Source organism: Mesocricetus auratus, unplaced genomic scaffold (genome assembly GCF_017639785.1).
Source record: "Mesocricetus auratus isolate SY011 unplaced genomic scaffold, BCM_Maur_2.0 Super-Scaffold_100026, whole genome shotgun sequence".
NCBI lineage: Eukaryota > Metazoa > Chordata > Mammalia > Rodentia > Cricetidae > Mesocricetus > Mesocricetus auratus.
Window position 1 is genome coordinate 13,928,872 of NW_024429207.1, and position 20,084 is coordinate 13,948,955.

Sequence of the window (20,084 nt, forward strand, 5' to 3'; positions counted from 1 at the left end):
GTCTCTAACTTAGCTAATTATTTTCATACCGGTAAGAAAATATTAAGAGAACAGGATACTAGCATGAGAAAAGTATGGAGGAACTTAAAAGGTAAGAGTATGCATCCGATGGATAATTACAGGTCACACAGGACTACAGAACTCTGACTCATAACCTCTGCAACAGTAGTTAAACCAGAATAGTCAGGATTTGTTCTCATACTGAAAGGTGCCTATTCTCTTCACATTTCCAGTTCAAGACCAAGCAGTGAGGGTCAAATAAGATCTTCAAATAAATCCTGAGCTACAACTCCTTTGCTTTTTCTATCCCCAGAATCTTGTATGTCAACAGCTTTCAGTGTGAACATATCTGAGACTTTCTTGTTCAGTAAAATGCTTCCCAGTCTTCTACCTCAAACGATGATGGCAGATTCTACGCTAAAGGGAACTCTGCTTGCTCCTGTTTGGGTGTTCATTAACACTCACAGACAGCAGCAACACTTCACCACAAACAGGAGAAAGCAGCTCAGATAAAAACCCAAGCCTGGGATCGTTAACTCTTGAGCCAAGCAGAACACAGATGTCCATGTAGGTGAGCAGATCTTTATAAATAGCTGTTATATTTATTGATTGTGGATTTTATAAACCTAGAGGAAAGAATGCAAATGAGAAAAGCATTAAAAGATAAACTATGATAACTGATGTTTATCCATCATATGCTTGCTATATGGAACATGAGAAGATTACAGCTGAGGTACAGCTAACTGGCTGAGTCCTGTTAGAGTCAGATAACCCAAGTGACTCAGAGCTTCATAAATTTAAACAGTGTCAATGTAGCCCAAAATGCTATTTCCTCACACTATATTCTTAAATTCCTAAGCTCCACAAAGAAGATATCAGTACATATGCAAACAAATGAATGCCATGTTGATGACATATCTTAATTAGCTCAGACCAGTAAAGGTATACCTAAGACATAATATGATATAGAATATGACACACTGATAGTATTTTATTAGCAGCTAAAGCTGAGTCAAATTAGACAATTTTGATTTAATATCTAGTTTATGCATTCATTTTTTAGACAAACGGATCATCATTGTTTTAAATTCTTTATTTTGTTGCATCTTATTTCAGTTAAAAAATTAAATCATTCAGTAATTCATGGTTATCAATTATGTTATTAGCAGTATTCATTATACATTCTACAATCAAAAGAATGATCTTAAGGCAAAAGATAAATGGGAGAGTCTCTCTGTAGTCTTTTTTAAATTCCTTTTTATTGCAAATAGATTTGTTTCTCAGATAATAAATCCTGGTTGTGCTTTCTTTCTCTGTACTACTCCCAGCTCCTTCCAACCTCTCCTTCCATCCAGATCCACCCTCTTTCTGTTTTTCATTAGAAAACAAACAGGTGTCTAAGACATAGTAATAAAATGAAATACATGTGGTGGTTTGAAATAAAAGGGCTTTCAAAAGGAGTGGCAGTATCAGGAGTTGTGACTTTGTTGGAGGAAGTAGGCCAATAATAGGCTAACCCTCTTTATTTAAACAAGCTGTCTCAAAGAAATGCTTTCCTTTATAAGAGTTGCCATGGTCAAGGTGTCTCTTCAAAACAATAGAAACCCTAACTAATACAATGTATTATGATAAAATAAAAGGTAACATAACAGAATGGAACAAAATAAACAGAAGGAAAAGGCACAAGAAATAGATATATACATGGAGACCCACTTGTTCACACACTCAGGAATCCCATAAAAATTCTAAACTGGAAGCCATAACATATACACAAGAACCTGTAGGATAAGAGAGAAGAAAAGTACATATAAACTAAATAAAGTAAAAATAAAAACTAAGATAAAATTGATGTTTTCCACTGCTTCTCTATGATGGCAAAGATTATAATTCTTATAAATAATAACAAGAGAGTCATGAGGTCATAAAAGCAAAATCACAAAGTTTGAAGAAAACTAAGTTACTAGGGTAGTGAATATTGATTAGCCAGGTATTCAAGTGAATCATTATAAAGATGACTTTACTCTCTAGATTGTAGATGATATAGAGTCCTAAATATGGTCAAGTAAGGCAAGGATCAGTTAAGATAGTATAAGCATTCATTCTAATTCAAGAGTGGCAGAAAATGTGTGGGAGAATGGACAGGTTGCTTGCTTCAAGATGGGAATCCTGTGGTAACTAGGGAACAGCTATATACTAGTAAACACCTCTAAGGATTTTTAAAAAGTCCCCTTCTCTCTCTCTCTCTCTCTCTCTCTCTCTCTCTCTCTCTCTCTCTCTCTCTCTCTCTCTCTCTCTCACACACACACACACACACAGGATACAATTTAAGTCTATTAGTTGATTCTCAAAAATTGTTGATGACTTTTCCTGTTTTAAAGAAAATGCGTTGTTGGGGGCTCACTTGCTGCTAATGCAGAGGAAACTAGGTTGATTCCTAGCACCCACATGGCAGTTCACAACTGCCTGTAACTCTAGTTCTAGGGTATCTGAAGTTCTCTACTATCTTATTTGGTTACTGCACAAACATGCTATTTGTGCATACTTGCAGACAAAACACACATATACATAAATCCTTTTAAAATACACATTGTTGAGTTTTAAGTAAGCTTTTACATATAAACAGATGTTTTAAAGTAATGCATGAGAAGATCATTGGGTACTTCAGGAATCATATAATAATTGAACACTAATAATAAGTAACAAACTATTTTCCACACACAGAACATGTGCGGTTATTAATTTCTGTGAGTTAATAAAATTACTCTTCTTTCTTTCTTTTTTTTTTTTTTGGTTTTTCGAGGCAGGGTTTCTCTATATTGTTTTGCAGGCTTTCCTGGAACTCACGTTGTAGACTAGGATGGCCTCGAACTCACAGAGATCCGCCTGCCTCTGACTCCCGAGTGCTGGGATTAAAGGCGTGTGCCACCAACGCCCGGCATAAAATTATTTTTCTTTCAACTGTACTCTTAATTATTGTTAGTGACCGTGTATTGGGCTTCATTTCCCTGTTCTTTCTAAAATATAGCTGCTTTTTTAAAACAAACATTTAATTGTAATATTTAATTATTTTCTCTAATGCCAAAATAGTATAAAATAGAGAAGCTTGCAGTTTTTTCCCTTAGTGCTTGAGTCAGTTTTGAAAAGGTTTCATATTCTTTTATTAAATAAGATTATTTTTTTAAAAAACAATCTTATTTACATATCAATCCCAGATCCCTCTCCCTCCTACCCTTCCACTCCCCCCACCATCTCCCTATCCAATCCCCATCCACTCCTCAGAAAGGATGAGGCCTCCCATGGGAATCATCAAAGTCTGTCACATCACTTGAGGCAGGACCAAGGCCCTCCACCCGTGCATCTATGCTGAGAGAGTTTCCCTCTGTAGGGAATGAGTGCCAAAAGGCCAGTTCATGCACTAGGGATAAATACTGGTTCCACTGCCAGAGGCCCCATAGACTGCCCAAGTTCCCCAACTGGCATCCACATTCAGGGGGTCCAGTTTAGTCTTATGCAGGTTCCCCGGCTGTCAGTTTGGAGTCCAGTGAGCTCCTACTTGCTCAGGTCAGCTGTTTCTGTGGGTTCCCCCAATATGGTCTTGACCCTTTGCCCATCACTCCTGACTCTCTACAACTGGACTCCCAGGAGTTTCGCACAGTGCTTAGCTGTGAATCTCTGTTTCTCCTTCCATCAGTTACTGGATGAAGGCTCTAGGATGGCATTTAAAGTAGTCATCAATAGAAACAGGCTATTTTAAATGGAAAAAATAACATAATTCTTAGAGGAAATTTGTAGTAGAAAATTTTATTTACAATTTGCATACAAATCTTTAACTGACTGCACATCCAAATTTCATTTTGACCTGACTACAGGAGGATTGAAAACCTGATTTTGACAGTTGGTCTATAACCAGTTATTTCTCTCTAAATAATAGGGGCTTCCTGACTTGTTTACACTTGAGTAAAAACATTATATATGAACAAATTTTCTGTGTCAAAGATTCTTTGATATTCTATATTTGTAAATGTTCCAGAGTTTAGATTTTAATAAACAAAATACTTCAATGTGCAGTGAGAGTTTTTTTAACATGGATTTTTATTTGGGCTGCCAGCTCACAAAAAAAAATGATATGGAGACTTATTAGTTGTGAAAGCTTAGCCTACAGCTTAGGCTTGTCCCACTAGCTCTTATAACTTAAATTAACCCATTTATATTAACCTACGTTTTGCCTCGTGGCTTTTTCCTCTCTTCCATTTTGTACCTTCTGTTGCCTATCTGTGTTCTGGATTCATCTCTTTCCTTCTCTCTCTGCCCAGAAGTGACTCCTAACTGCTTCCTGCCTAGTTATTGGCCATTCAGCTTTTATTAAACCAACCAGAAGGCTCTTTGGCAGACACATCTTTACAGTGCACAAAAAGATTGTTCACATCTTTTTTTTATTTGGAGTAACCTGCAATAATTAGTGAATTTTCTCTAGCACTATAAGACAATGACGTTAAAGAATGTAGAAGTATAGAAATTTGATAAAAAGATGCTGTCATAGCATAAAAGCATATACTTTTAAGTGTGAGCAAGGCTTTTGAAACCACAGACTCCAAGATCTCAACTGTGTATGAGATTCAAATGAGGTTATAGCTACAGAAAAAATTTTTAAAAACCTGGGCTTCAGAAGGGTGGGTGTCAGTAGAGGAGCCCATTTTTCGATCTGAAGTCATGATGAGCTCAAGAAACTCATCATGCTGCAAAACTAGAATAGATGCTAATCTGGAGCACAAACGCAGGTTTAACCACCTTTGAGTGACAGATAACATGAGAAGAAATCCAAAGAATTCATTTACATTTAAGGGTTTTAGTTAGAAAACCAACAAGGAAACTGCATTAACTGATCTACGCACTTGCACACTTGAGAAAACCAATGAGAACAGCATCCCTGAGTGTAGCTCTCCAAAGAGGGCCTTTTGTGGCATGTATTACTGAGCTACAAAGGCAATTTACAGATTGTTGTCCAAAACTTTACAATAAAAATGACAATTTAAAAGACCACCAATAGCCTTGTGAGTGGCAAATACTACGTTGTATTCTGTTTTTATTTCTCTTGAATCATCAACAATAAGCAGTAGTGGGTCATAGCATTCTCTTTGAAGCCATTTTTTTTCTAGAACCCTATTTTCCTGGCTCTATAATTGCATAAGATATTTCACTGATTCCCTTTCTATTTCTCATCTTTTCTCTGAGCTCTTAATACAAACTTCTAAGAGCACAGTGCTGGGACAAACCTCACACCATGGGACAGCATCTTTCAGATTCACACAAGCAGTCCACCTGGGAAACCTATAAGAAATGCAAACTATCAAGTCTCTCCAAAGACCTAATTAATCAGATCCAGCCACTGGGATTTTTAAGAAGAATGGTGATTCTTTTAGATAATAAAGTGAAAAACATTTCTATCTGGGATCTTAGAGTCTGAGCTCTCAGTACCAACTGAAAAGCGTGTACTCTGTCTTCATTTGTCTGTGATTTGGTCATATAGAAATCTAGATCTGTAGCCAGGCGGTGGTGGTGCACACCTTTAATCCCAGCACTTGGGAGGCAGAGGCAGGCAGATCTCTGTGAGTTCGAGGCCAAGCTGGACCGACAGCCTCCAAAACAATACAGAGAAACCCTGTCTCGTAAAAACCAAAAAATAAAAATAAAAAAAATGAAATCTAGATCTACTCATACATTGCTAATGGAATCTCTCCATTTAGATGTATAATATGAGTGTATATATCAAAGCTAATCTACTGACCGTACCTCCCCTTTCACCCAGCTTGTGGTATTTCACTTTTGGTTAAATAATGGATCTGCTTTCCAGTTGCTAAAATGAAAAATTTTAGAGGTAGAATTGATTCTTTCTTTTCCCTACTCAAGCTCCTTATCTGATTTAGTATATAATCCTATTGGATTTCAAAATATACTCACAAAATGTCTGTTTCTTTTTATCCCTGATACTATTGGTCACATCAAGTTGCTGTAATCTTTCACCGAATTGGTGCAATAGTCTCATAATAGTTTGTTGTTGCTGTTGTTGTTTGTTTTTTTACACTTCTGGATCAAGTTCAACCAAGCAACAAAGATAATTTTCCTAAAATGGAATTGTGTATTTATTTTCACTTTGATGGTTTAAGTGGAGTTATACATTCAATCTTCCCACAAATTCCAATGGTAAATTCTGAACACAAATCTCAAAGTAAATAAAAGGAAAAAAAGATTGTCCTTTATCGTGCATGGAAATCAGGATGCTTGATCAGTAGGATGAAGTGGACTTTATTAGGAGAAAATAACGTACACAGGAAACGAATGACGGCCTTGGGCTCCTGCTCCAAGCATGCAGACCCTGCCACCTAATTCCCCAATTGAATCCTTTGTACTCTGCCAAGTCTGAACCTATGACCACGCCCAACGGGCATGGTCAGTGGTACAGGCCGGGGGAAGGGGGGTATTTCACTCAGTCCTTGCACTCTCAAATGCAAATGAAGGGATAGTGGAGAGAAGCAACCTGGCTGACTAAATGAAGAGTTTTCATCCGAACATACTATCAGTCAGCATGGGAGGATAAAACACCTTCATTAAAATGCATCTGAGACAAAATGGGAGAAACATTATGGCATGGGAAAACCAGAAAAGAGTATAGTCTAATCCAGTCTACTCCAATCCTCTATAGGGATGAGAATATGACTTGAAAATAATACTTTAAAGAAAGTGATTTTAAATGTAAAAATATAACAATTTGGTAGTTTCTTGAAAATCTAACATTTGACTTTATATACCTCACACTTTCCTAGTAAGTAATACTCTTCTAAAGACAAACTGTTACCCATCTCAAGTGAAATCTGTTCTCCCAATTTAAAACAGTGTTTTTACCTCCATTTCCTGCAACTCCTATTCATGTCACTAACCTTTGATTTCCCTGGGACTTATCAGCTTATAGCATTTTCTATGTATGTAGTCTATGGAGTCTTACTAAACATAAATTTTGGAAATCCAAAAATTCAGGCCTATTTTACCCCTCCGTTCCCAGGAAAAAGAAACAGTCTCCTGCAGAAACAACTTACTTATTAGAATTTGATGGATAAATGAACTTCTATCAAGAAGTCACCTAGGAGCCATGAGTCATGAACCAGAGAGCAACAGATAGACATTATGTTCTCCTATAGACTCTGCATTTCTCAATCCATAATCATTAAGCTGTTACATGTAATGCAGTTGATCAGAGGCTGCTTCTCTGCTATAACCTTAGATCATTGTGTTCTTTAAATGTCTTCACTGAATTTGATGTGGCAAATGTAGCAGTCTCATTGGAGATAATAGGTAACATTTTCTCCAGTCCCACTAGTGCTAGTGATTCTACAGAGAATACATTTATACTAACTCTACTACGGATGGAAAAAATGAGGTGCTGGTAGATGAAATAGCTTGGTAAATGCCAAATGGTGATTATGACTCAGTGTGAACTCATACTCACAGTCTTAAAAAAAGATTGCTCAAACTGTTAGGTTTCTACTTGTTTAGTAATATCAGTTAGCTTTTCGCCCTCAGATATGATCTTGCTAGATAGTGCAGGTTGACCTGAATCTAAAATCCTTCTGACTTAGTTTTTGTGTGCTGGGATTATAGGCATGCAGTGCCATGCTCAGCTTGTTTATAAGTAGTTTTGTTCTCATAGCTTAATCTTCTAAGATTGTAGAAAAGGAAGTGAACTGTACCCTTTTGAGATAAAGTCAAAGTATATAGATAGCCTACAATATCAGGTGATTGGTTGATGGCAAGCAAAACTAGGGCTTTTTTAGTTGAGGAATATCTGTCTATTTTCCCATGATTTATTAAAGAGAACATGTGGATTTGTATTTTTGGCTCTGGGTTACCTTACTCAGGATGGTTATTTCAAACTACATCCATTTACCCTCAAACTTCATAATTTCATTTTTCTTAGCAGCTGAATGAGTCTTTGATATCCATCAATTTGTAGACATATAAGCTATTTCCATTTACTGGCTATTGTGAATAGAGCAACAATGAACATGGTTTATCAAGTGTCTCTGCAGTAGGATAGAGAATCCTTTGGGTATAGGCCCCAGAGTGGGCTAGCTGGATCTCATGATAGATCTAGTTCTTTTTGAAGAGCCATCACACTAACTTTACAAAGAGGCTGTGTCAGTTAGCACTCACACCATCAGACAGTGACTTTTACCCTTCCCCCACATTCATGCCCGTGTTTGTTGTCATTTGGGTTTTGTTTTGTTTATTGTTTTTATTTGGGGGAGATTTTTTTATTTGATTTTTGTTGTTGTTTTATATTAGCCATTCTGACTAGAGTAAGATAAAAATTTAAAGTAGTTTTAATTTGCATTTCCATGATGGCTAAAAGTGTTAAACAATTTTTTAAAATCTCTGAGATAAGTAGAGGAGAACAAGATGAGACATACCATAATAGAGGGAGTCATTATAGGTTTGGGGAGAGACCTGGCACTAGTGAGATTTCCAGAGATCTACAAGGATGACACCAACTGGGAGACTAAGTAATACTGGAGAGGCTACCTTAAATGCCCATCCGTCATAATGAGTTTGATGACTTCCTTATATGCCATCCTAGAACCTTCATCCAATGACTGATACAAGCAGAGGCAGACACCCACAGCTAAACATTGAACTGAACTCCTGGAACCCAGTGACAGAGAGGGAGGAATGATGACCAAAGGGTTCAAGACTGAGCTGGTGAAACCCACAGAAACAGATGACCTGAGCAAGAGGGAGCTCTTGGATCCCCGCCTAATGGCTGGGAGACCAGCATGGGACTGATCCAGATCCCCTGAATGTGGGTGTCAGCGAGGAGGCCTGGACAATCTGTGAGGCCTTGGGAGGTGGATCGGTGTTCGTCCCTGGCATACAGATGGACTTACGGTTCCCCTCCCACCGTGATAGATGCTGTCTTAGCCTGATCTCTTGGGGAAGGACCTGGGCCCTGCCCTGGTAGAAATGGCAGACTCTGGGGATCCCCCACGGAGGATGTCACCCTCCCTAGGGAATGGAGTGGAAATTGGGTGAGGGCCTGGGGGAGCTGGTGGGGAGGCTGCAGAGGAGGGGAGAGAGAGGGAGCTGAGATTGACTTGTGAAACAAGCATAAAAAAAAAGTCTGAGATATTTGTATTTCTTTGTTTTTGGACCTCCAGTTTGTTCCATGCCCGGCTTTTAAGTCGACTGTTTACTAGATATTTACATGGGGGTAGTGGGTAGGGGGTAGGGGTGTTGTTTGCTTGTTTTGTTGTTATTTCTTTGTTCTTTGTTTGTTTGTGTTTTCAAGACAAGGTTTGTCTATGTATCCCTGACTGCTCTGGACCTCACTCTGTAGACCAGGCTGGCATGGAACTCAGAGGTTTGCCTGCCTCTGTCTCACTAGTGTGTTGCTGGGATTAAAGGCATGTGCCATTCTTGCTGACTAAGTACTTATTTAACTTACTTTACATGATAAATACTAATAAACCTATGGGGTCCTGAGCAGTGGATCAGTGTTTATCCCTGGCATACAAATGGACTTCGTGTGTCCATTACACAAAGAGGGATGCTCTCTCAGCCTAGACTCTTAGGGGAGTGCCTGGACCCTGCCCTGAGTGAAATGACAGACTCTAGATATCCCCTATGTTGAAGGAAGTGGTGATAGGGTGGGAGGCTGGGGGGGATTGTCGGGTGCTGGAGGAGGGGAGGGAAAGAGAACTGGGATTGACATGTGAAGCAAGCTATTTAAAATTAAAATAATAAAAATATGTAATGTGCAATTTTTAAAAAAGGCTGCCTCTTGACTCTTTTTTTTAAAGTTTCATAAGGTTCCATTTGTCAATTTTTGGTCTTAAGACCTGAAATACTAGTCCTTTCTATAAAATCCTTTGCTACAGCTATAAGTTGAAGCATAGTCTCAACTATACACTATGATAGATCCAGAGGTTGATCAATTTTATATCATAATAAATCCAGAGGTTGACCTTGCATTGAGATCCTTGACCCATTTGATGTTCAGTTTTGTGTAGAGAGAGAAATTGGATTTAGTTTCATCTTCTGTATGGGTGAAGTAAGTTTTAATGGAAGGAGGATAGAACTTGGGTGGTTTTATGGGGGAAAGGTTAATAATGGAACAGGAGGTTTAGGTAAGTGTGGTGATAGCAGGGCTATGCAAGGAAAGAGATTATAGGGAGGGATAACTAACACTAAAAGTCCTTGAAAAGGTATGGAATCCTGCAGTGCAAGCTTCCTAAAACATGTACATGTGGATGTATATGTATATGTATGTGTATATGTATATATTACACATGATGTTACCCTATCGTAGGACAGTAAGCTGTCAAATAACAAACTTGGCACCAGGCATAGGTCTTTTTGAGTTGTTACTCAGTGTGGGAACACAGACCCACCTCCAAATATTAAAGGCTTTGTTCTTGGATACCCACCAGGATATGTTGGTAAGACCCTGTCTATTGCTGTATACAGCACATATAGGAAGGAGAATAAGTTTTCTTAAGAGATGTGGAAACTGAGAGGGTCTTTGTGCTCCAGAGAATGATCCTACATCTGTTGTAGAGGTTTCTTGTCCCACCTGGTTGGTCCCACATCTGCTTCAGCTCCAAATTAGCACACAAAGACTAATATTAATTATAAAATAGTTGGCCAATGACCAGGGTTCCCCATTGGCTAGCTCTGTCTTAATTATTAATCTACTTCTATTAATCTACATATTTCCACATGGTCTTGTCTTACCTGAGAAGGGTCTGGACCTGTTCCTCCTTCCTCTACTACATGGCAGCAGGACATCTCCCATCATACATCTACCTGTGTATACATAGGCAGAAGTGAAAAAGGAGGCCTAGTGGGGAACTATGGGTGAGAGAATCATGGGAAATATTGATGAATACATGTGAATGTTGTATGTATGTATGCAATTCTCAATGAAAAGGAGAAATTGATAAATAGTTAAAACATTTGTTTCACTTTATGCGATAATTACTGTTGCCTTTCAGAAGTTTAAACTACAAAGGAGAAATTGTCTCATTGGGACTATTATTCTTAGAGTTTCTTTTTCTTATCCTTGGTGTCACTCATAGGCAGTTGGGGAAATGAACGATCTCTACATTCAGAAACTCATTTTAATCATCCATCAAAGGCAGTGGTTGAGTGTCAATAATGAGAGAAATGATGAGATTCAAGTGCTACAATCAGCATATCTAAAAACATTACATTTTGCCAATTTTGTGAAAATTAAAAATAGAATATATTGAAGTATTTTTACAATGCAACTGGAAGTACAATAGTCGATACAAGAGCCAGCTCTAAGGGAAAGCTGAAAAGCAGTTCAAAAGAGATTTCTACTGAAGTCATACTATAGTAAGATGTGGGAGCTGTACATGATGTTTGCCTCTGAGAACAGGCTGTTTGGTCTCTGAGAGGGGTAGTTACTATAATCATCAACTTAGGAAAGGAAAGTTTTTGTCTTGACATCACCTCATGACAAAATCTCATAATCTGTGGTTCCACAGTCTGTCTTAGTTAGTGTTCTGTTTCTGTGAAGTGACAACAGGACCCAATAACTCTTATGAAGGAAAGCATTTAATTGGGGCTGTCTTACAGTTTCTGAAACGTAGTTCATTCTCATCATGGTGGGAGTATGGTGGCATGCAAATAGACATGATTTTGGAAAGGAAGCTATAAGTTGTACATCTAGATCCATAGGCAGCAGGAAAAGAGAGACACTGTGTCTGGCTTGGGATTTTAAAAAACATCAAAGTCCACCACTAGTGACACTCTTCCTCCTACAAGGCCACATCTAGTCTTTTCAATAGTGCCACTCCCTGGTGACCAAGCATTCAAATCTGTGAACTTATGGGAGTCATTCTTACTCAAACCACCACATACTAATTCATCTTGACTAACTTCATGGTTTTCTCTAGGTACAAGAACTTATATGTGAAGTGTTACAGACACCATGACTGGTATTCATCCTCTGCTTTCTCCTTCCTTAGACTCTGAAGATGCTCTTCTCCATTCTGTTCCTCAGTTACCACACAGTCTGAGTCAGAGGCTTAGACCTGATTCTAAACCCATTAAAGCTTATCTGCTTTTTCTGCCTCTTACATTTCCACAATTTATTTTAGAACTGTAGATTGGGTTTCCGGAAGAAGAACCTGAAACACAATTTAGGAACACAAAATCCTTAGTAGGGATCAATATCTGTCAAAGAAAGCATAAGCAAGCAGGATTAGCAAGACAAATTATAGAGTGGATCTGACACATCTCACCTATAAGCATCATCTGTGAAAACAATTGCATTTGACTTAGATGACTTCTTACCTTCAATCAAATGACAGAAAGGACCTTATCTTAGCTGAGGCAGCTTCCTGTATAGACTAACAGGTACATCCTGTCTAATGATTCCATTGCCAAGGTGGGCAGCATCATGTTCATACCTTGACTATATTATTTATACATACACACACATACACACATACACACCGTAGTACAGTGCTGACCAATAATAATAATGACCAATACTAACAGAAAGACTTAAATAAATAACTCTCTGGCTACCTTGACGCACTAAATATTGTTGCCTAGTCCCCCTTTTCTCCCATGCCATAATCCCTTCACTTTCCCAATAATGAAATTTCCTGGTTCTTCTGTACCTTCAGTCCTTTAGTAACTTCCCATATATTCTTTATTTCTCTTTTTAATCTGTCCTTTCTCTGTTCACTACAGTTCTTTCTTCAGCTTACCTCTCGATTTCTGTGTTGCCTTCTCATATGGCCAAGGACAGGTACCTAGAGAATTAGAATGAAACCAAGAAGGAATCTCCGTGCCAATTACTGGGAATCTGGGAAAGTGACTTTATTTTCAGAAACTTTGTTGATAAAATTAGTGTAACATTCAATTACAGATTAAAACTTACACAATGAGAAGACATGAAACAGTTAAGATTTGCTTAAGAACTTTTTTTGTATTTAAGAAAGAGAAAGAGGCTGGTGAGATGGCTTATGGATAAAGATACTTGTTGCCAAGACTGACAACTGCAACTTGACCCCCCCCCAGGTTCCACATAGTAGAAGGAAAGTTCTGACTCCTATAAGATTTTCTTTTGATCTCCAAATGCACATCACGGCACTTTTGCTTTACGGCACATATATGCACACACACATATGTATGTGTAAATATGTGTAAAACTAAAAAGTATTTAAATATTAGAGACATTAATGTTTAATAGATTTATATTGAACAACCTAATAAAGTCACATCTGAAAGTGAAAAGGAGCTGAGGTAGCTCCCAGTTATCTCTCATATGCTTAACTCTTTCAACATCTCCACAGTGTTTGAAAATGTACTTTCATTTACTACTGAAGGAAAGACTCAGTTCGCAGTACAGTCTCTTAAATTCTTACAAAGGCAGTGGCAGTGGTCAAATGGTGAAAACTTAAAACTTACTACGGGGTAAGATTGATGGATCAAAGGTTACAAGCACTGGCTGCTCTGCCAATCATCCTTGTTTGGTGCCTAGCACCCACAGAATGGTTGATAACCATCAGTTATAATAATAACTCCAGTCCTAGAGAAGCTGACATCCTTTTGTGACCTCCACACGGACACCAGACATACACGCAGAACATGCAGTCATAACCCTCATATATGTAAAAACAAACCTTAAAATAAATTAACTATCTTTGTTGTGAAACTGTCAGGAGTACTGAAGCATTAGTAAAAGGAAAGCAGCTTTAAAAATATATTGGTAGATGTAAAGTAATCAAGGAGAGGGAAAGTAAAAGAAGCCAAAGTCACACGTTGCATCAGGTAAAATATTATTTACCTTTATCTGAAGCCACATTTATGAGATCTGCATACAGTAATTCTCTCTGCCTTATGTCATGATTTTTAATTATAGCATGAAATGGGCTGTTACTTCTCATTTGAAAGAGACATTTTTCTGAACTATAAAATGGTGCTCATTTCTGTGTCAACCTCTCTGAAGTAGTGTGTTTCTAAATACGGTGATCATTATGTGCAGATATGGTTGGCTTTAGTATTTTATTATTCGCTTTTGTTATTAGGGAGAAAATACCTCCAAAAATGATTTGAAGGAAGAAAGATTTGCTTACACCTATAGATTCAGAGGGTGTTAGTCCACGATCAGTAGGTTCTGTGGTTCTGATATTGGTGAATTAATGCAGTGCCATAGAAAAAAGCATTCATTCATGGTGACCAGAGAGCTAAGAGAGTGACAGGGAAAAAGGGAAGGGATAAATACATCCCTCAAAGGAGCATGGACTTCTTCCTCCAGTTTAGTCACAGGTACTACTTTTCACCTTCTTAAAAAATTTCATCAAATATAAATCTATTAAAGGTTTAATTTAACTTCTCCAAAGTTAATACCATGTAGCAATCAAAGGCGAATGCTTGAACCACTGGAGGATATTTCATATTCAAACTGTAATATTCTATTACTTCATAATGTATTTGTTCCATCTTTAGGAGTGCTCCCAAGCTTAAGATTTTCAGCATTCCTTGGGGAACAAAATCCAAAGTGTCTTGTGAGACTCAATGCAACCCTCAGCTAAGAGTTCTTGTGGAATGAAACAATTCATAGACTTCAACACATTGCCATAGAGATAACATTTTCATTACAAAACCTACGAATATCATCATAGAAAGAAGGGATAGCACCAAGTCAAGAGAAAACCCATAAGGGAAAACATTAAATGCTATAGCTGCATTTCTGGTATCCAGGGCACATGACTGTGTGCTAAAAAAGTTTGGGCAATTCTGCCTGTATGGACTTCCTGGATGTAGTCTGCATTCCCTTTCTCTTAGTTGACTCTGTCACTACCTATCCTTAGCTTGCCAGCAACTTATAAACTTGGCATCTCTGATTTTCTGAAGTTCCTATTTTGTCTTCCTTTTTACCATCACATATTCACACATTGTTCTTTTATCCTCTCAGGAGCTACAGGAAGAGATCCCAGTCCTGTGACATCGATCAACTTGATTGTCAGGTTTTTCTCTGAGATTTGGGTAAATAGTTCCATCACCTGCAATTCTTGCCATTTCATATGCCTGAAAAAAATTTATCTCTTAATACCAAGCTCTTCTACCAACATAAGAAGTAGGCAAGCACCTTTGGAACACGGCTGTCACAGCCCTTGGATGTCTAGAGGGATGTACACTGGGGAACACTTCTATAAATGGTCTTGTGCTACTATGCCTTAGAGCCCAGTACAAACTATTTTCAATGAGACAAAACCTGTGGCACCTTCAAACCTGCAAATAAGAGTTGGCTGCAAAGTTCAGTAACTCTTGAGATGCCTTCAGGGAATCTATCTTACTCTTATTTTGAGAATGCTGGGGCTTCATTCTGTAAGTCTCTAAAATCAGATTTTAAAACCCCATCCTTAATTGATTCTAACTTTATTGGTGCTTCCTTTCTGGGAAAACTACATAACTTTCAAATTATACTTTTCTCCTTTTGATTCTGTCATTGCTACAGGCCTCGCTTAGAGCAACCAATGATAACTATGCACTACCTGAATGCTTGTCTGTATTGAAATTTCCTCTGCTGTACCAATTAGTCCATGATTTTTAAGTTCACACTTCCCCAGGGTTTGGTAAAAGTTCTTTATGAGAATATCACGCACATGACCTCAACTCGCATTCCCAATATAATGCAGAAGCCCATGTGAATTCTTTATTTGTTGTCCATTTTCTGATCTCTCAAGCTCTGACTGGAATGTTCCATTAAGCTCTGCCTACAGCACCATAAGGTCTTAACTCATAGGCTTCTCCCACCTCTTCCTAAAGTCTAGTTCTGGCATATACAGAGCCATACCAACAAAACCAGTGGAAGCAGCCCTGCTTCTTTGGTTCTGCTTTTCTGTATTTCTTTGTTTTCACTTCTTTTTGATAAAACATCTCCCTGAGAACTTAAAAAAAGGGATTACTTACTTGAGCTAACAGTTTCAGTGGCTTCAGTCCATGTTTACTTGGTCCATGGCTCTGAGTCTATGGTGAAACAGATTACCCTCACAGAAGTATGCCCTGAGTGACAGATTTCTATTAATTGGGACTTTCCTCCTACTTTACAACCTTTCCCAGTATAGCCTTTATGTTATGGGCTTATCCAAAAATTAATCTATTGGGAAGGTCAGATCCTAAGTATCTCATCATTTCAGCCAGAAACATATCATCTGACAACCAAATTCCCAACCCATAAATAAATGGTGGAGCTGCCATTAGGAGTCAGTACTTAGTTTCTGAGCTATCTGAACTTATAGTCTAGCATCTCGGGTTACCTGCTGTGAAATGTTTAACAAATTGCTTCAACTTTCCCTCTTCTGGTTCTTCATCTGGAAGATTGAGATAATACTTCATAGGTAGACATATAAGGAATACATTGAGGACTATAGAAACTATTTTAAACAACTTGTCATTAACAAACAGTGTCTATGGAAGATACTCAATACATGTTTAGTGAGTGATGGATGGAATAATACATTTTATCAGGGTCTCAACATATATGATATCATATTGAACTAAAGTAAATAAAAATTGCCTACCAACAAAATAGCAACGGAAGTCAAAAGGCTAATTTTATAAGCACAGATACAGTGTTTTTTAATCTTTATTCTTTCATGATACATGTTGATTTTTTGTATGCTTCTGATTGTAATCTTGCTTACAACAATGTTTTACCTTGTGGTCAGGGTGAGGTAAATGCTGAATGATCCTTCATAAGACTGCAAAACGTAAAATAAATACATTTTCTACTCATATTATCTCTAGGGGAATTACATGTGATTGTGTAAATGTATTGTATTGCTACACATTGAGGTTGTACTTTTCAAGATTTGATTTCTTTAGTCTGCAGTTCTATGCATGCGGAAGAAATTAGGCAGGACAGCCAGGAGACATCATGAGCAACCAGAATGCTCATTAATAATTTCACAGTGGGTACTTCCAAATAGCAAACAGAAAAAAAGTACCTTGTGCTTTTACAAGTGAGAGGCACCACACATAACTCTCCTAATAGCAGGAGTCTGCAGTGAAAAGCCATCTCTTTCAGGTAGTGACAGGATTATGAAAGGATTACAGCTTGATTTATTTCCTCAAGTTCCAAGTTACTAATTAGAAATTTCAGTTTGTGGCCTTCCTGTCGTCTTAAGTTTTATTTTCCAGCCAAATAAAAGAGAGAGACATTGGGTACTGCCAAAATAGAAATAAAGATTTCACTCCCGTTCCTTTCATGTGTAATAATGTAAGAAAGTGAATGCCATTGGGTGCTGTAAATCTGTATCTTGCTATTAACACAAGCTCAACCTCCACTGTGACTGTCAGCTCCCGGCACCATAGATTTGAAGGATGCTGAACTATATGCTTCATGCCAAAGCACGCAGCTACTCAAGAGGTTTAGGTGTTGGGGAAGCTCTATATCGAAAGTGTCTGTTTCCTTCCAAGTGCTACAGATAAAAACCTTGCCTTAATATATTGTACTAAACACAGTACCAGTCTGAGGGAAATTACCATATGAATTAAATCTCCCAACAGGTGGGGCCAGCAACTCCAGAATTTCTAGAAGTGAAGAGACAACTCTGCCTCTCCCCTTTGGTTACCCATAACTGGGTGCCCGGAAGGTACTTTTTCTTCACTTCTATCTCCTTTCCTCACTTATTGCTTGAGTTTCCAGTACTAGGAATAATTTATAAGAGAGTCTAAACTGGTCATTTAGTAGAATAGTTTGCTAGAAAAATTAAAATGCATACATTGCTATCCCTTCCATATTTCCTCAATATTCAAGTGTTCTCAGTCTCCACTCATGCAAGAGGTAGATGATATTAGGGAATGAGACTTTCTCCTACCCGTCTTTAAACCCTTTGTTTGACTCACTAAATCTATTGAGATAATCTTGGAATATAACTTATTGTCAATGGCAAAACCAAAGATGAAGACCTATAGACCCTCCTAAAATTCCCCCAGATTATACTTGTCCAAACACAGACATTCATCCTAAGTGCCATTCATGGTGACAGCTTGCCAGATGCATAAGGAAAATGGTCTCATTGGAAGTTGGACTCAGTACACCAGTACTTCCTCTTCTTTTGACAGTCTTGCCATAAAAAGCAATTAGATTTTTCCCAGGCCTTATTATTTATGGGCCCATGAGGGCACTTAAAGTGCATGTTCTCCACATTAAGTATTCTGTAAGACACTTTATTCTACATTTTCCCCTGGAAACAATGCTGGGTTTGCTCTTTTATAATTTGTAATGCTCACCTTTAGAAAATATTTGGAAATACTGTCTGTGAGTTACTTAATAAGGGCCTGAGCTCTAACTTATCTGAATCAAGAGATTTGAACTCACTCTTCAAATAAAGAAAAAATCAAATGAGCAGAATGTCATAAGGAACAGGATCTGCCTAGTGCTACAAATGTACAATTCTGTCTAGTATTATGTTTTGGGAATAGGTAAAGATGTCCCTGCAAAGATCACAGGGAGAGGTAGTTCTCTTCTGGGTTTTACCTGCTTGCCCTGTCTCTCCTTGCCTTGCCTGAATCACCTGTGTACATTTCTAGGTTTGAGTCTGAGAACAGTACTGATGGAGTCAAGAATTTTCAGTTGCTTTTTATACTCTATTATTATACTCCTCAAAAGCATATCTATTACTTTTAAGGGTCTCTTCTAAGTTACACTCAATCTTTAATACTAAACATCCTCTCTAATGATCTCACTTGGAAATTGATATTTCTATCTTCAAGATATTGACATCTTCTCTCCTTCTCCTGTCCCTAAGTATGGTTGTGATTATGTCTATGGATTTGCTTCTATAGATTTCCAAGTAATTCTCTTACCTCTATATTAATAATCTCTGCATTATTCATTACCTCACTAATATCTTCTGTACAATATTTTCTGCAATGTAATGTAAAGGGTAATGTCTTCTGTAATGGCTCACAATCACTTTCCTTCAGAGGTTTTTCATGTATTATGCATTTACCATCTATCCTTCAGATAATGTGCTTTTATATAAATATATTATATTGCCTCATCCCCTGTAGCAATATTATCTTATACTAGTAGCATTTAATTTGAATGTATCTGTGTATAGCTTGTTTTTGATGAATTTCAGTAATAATCATAACTAACACATACTTTATATTCCTCTCATATTCAGCAATACTTAGCACAGAGCTAAGTATTCAGTATTCAGTAAGTATTCAGTAAGTACACAGCATAGAGTTTTGCCCAGTTCCAGTAATTTTGTATAATTAATTATATGACAAGATTCCTCTGATTAATCAGTACTTCAAGGATTGGTTGGAATCTCAGAGAGAGAGAGAGAGAGAGAGAGAGAGAGAGAGAGAGAGAGAGAGTTTTATTCTTGTTTCTGTATACATGGGCCAGAACATGTAAGTAGATGCCAGAAGGCAATCCAAGGGAATTTTCCTTCTTCTATGACATGGGTACCAGATATCAAACTTAGATCTTCAGTTTTGGTAGCAAGTGCCTTTAAATATTGAGCCATCTTAACTGCCATTGGAATATTTGGTGTTTCAAGGAAAAGTGTTTTTAGATCAGGCAACTCTTTGGATAATTAAAACAGATGAACCAAAATGATTAATATTACATGATTATTTTATTTGAACATTAGTGTATATTTTTGGTTTGACTCTTGGTACAAATAAGTAATGTGGACTTGAACAACATAACTCTTTGAAAGTACATAAACACCAATCTTCAGAAAGAAGATGAACTAATTTATAATTAGATGCATACTTATTATCAATGTATTATATGATAGAATTTAAATATTCGGCATTTAGATATATGTCTGTTGTGAAGAATGTAGGCCCTTTATTTCCACATGGCTAATCTAATCAGATTTCATTTGTTTTCCTGTGAAGAATAAAATAGTAAAAAAATAAAATACAGTATTGGTTCACTTGGATAATTTGTGTCTTCCTCTATGTATGTAGATAAAAAGCTTTGTTATTGTTTTTATTGTGAAAATTAGTATTAATACTATAGCCAT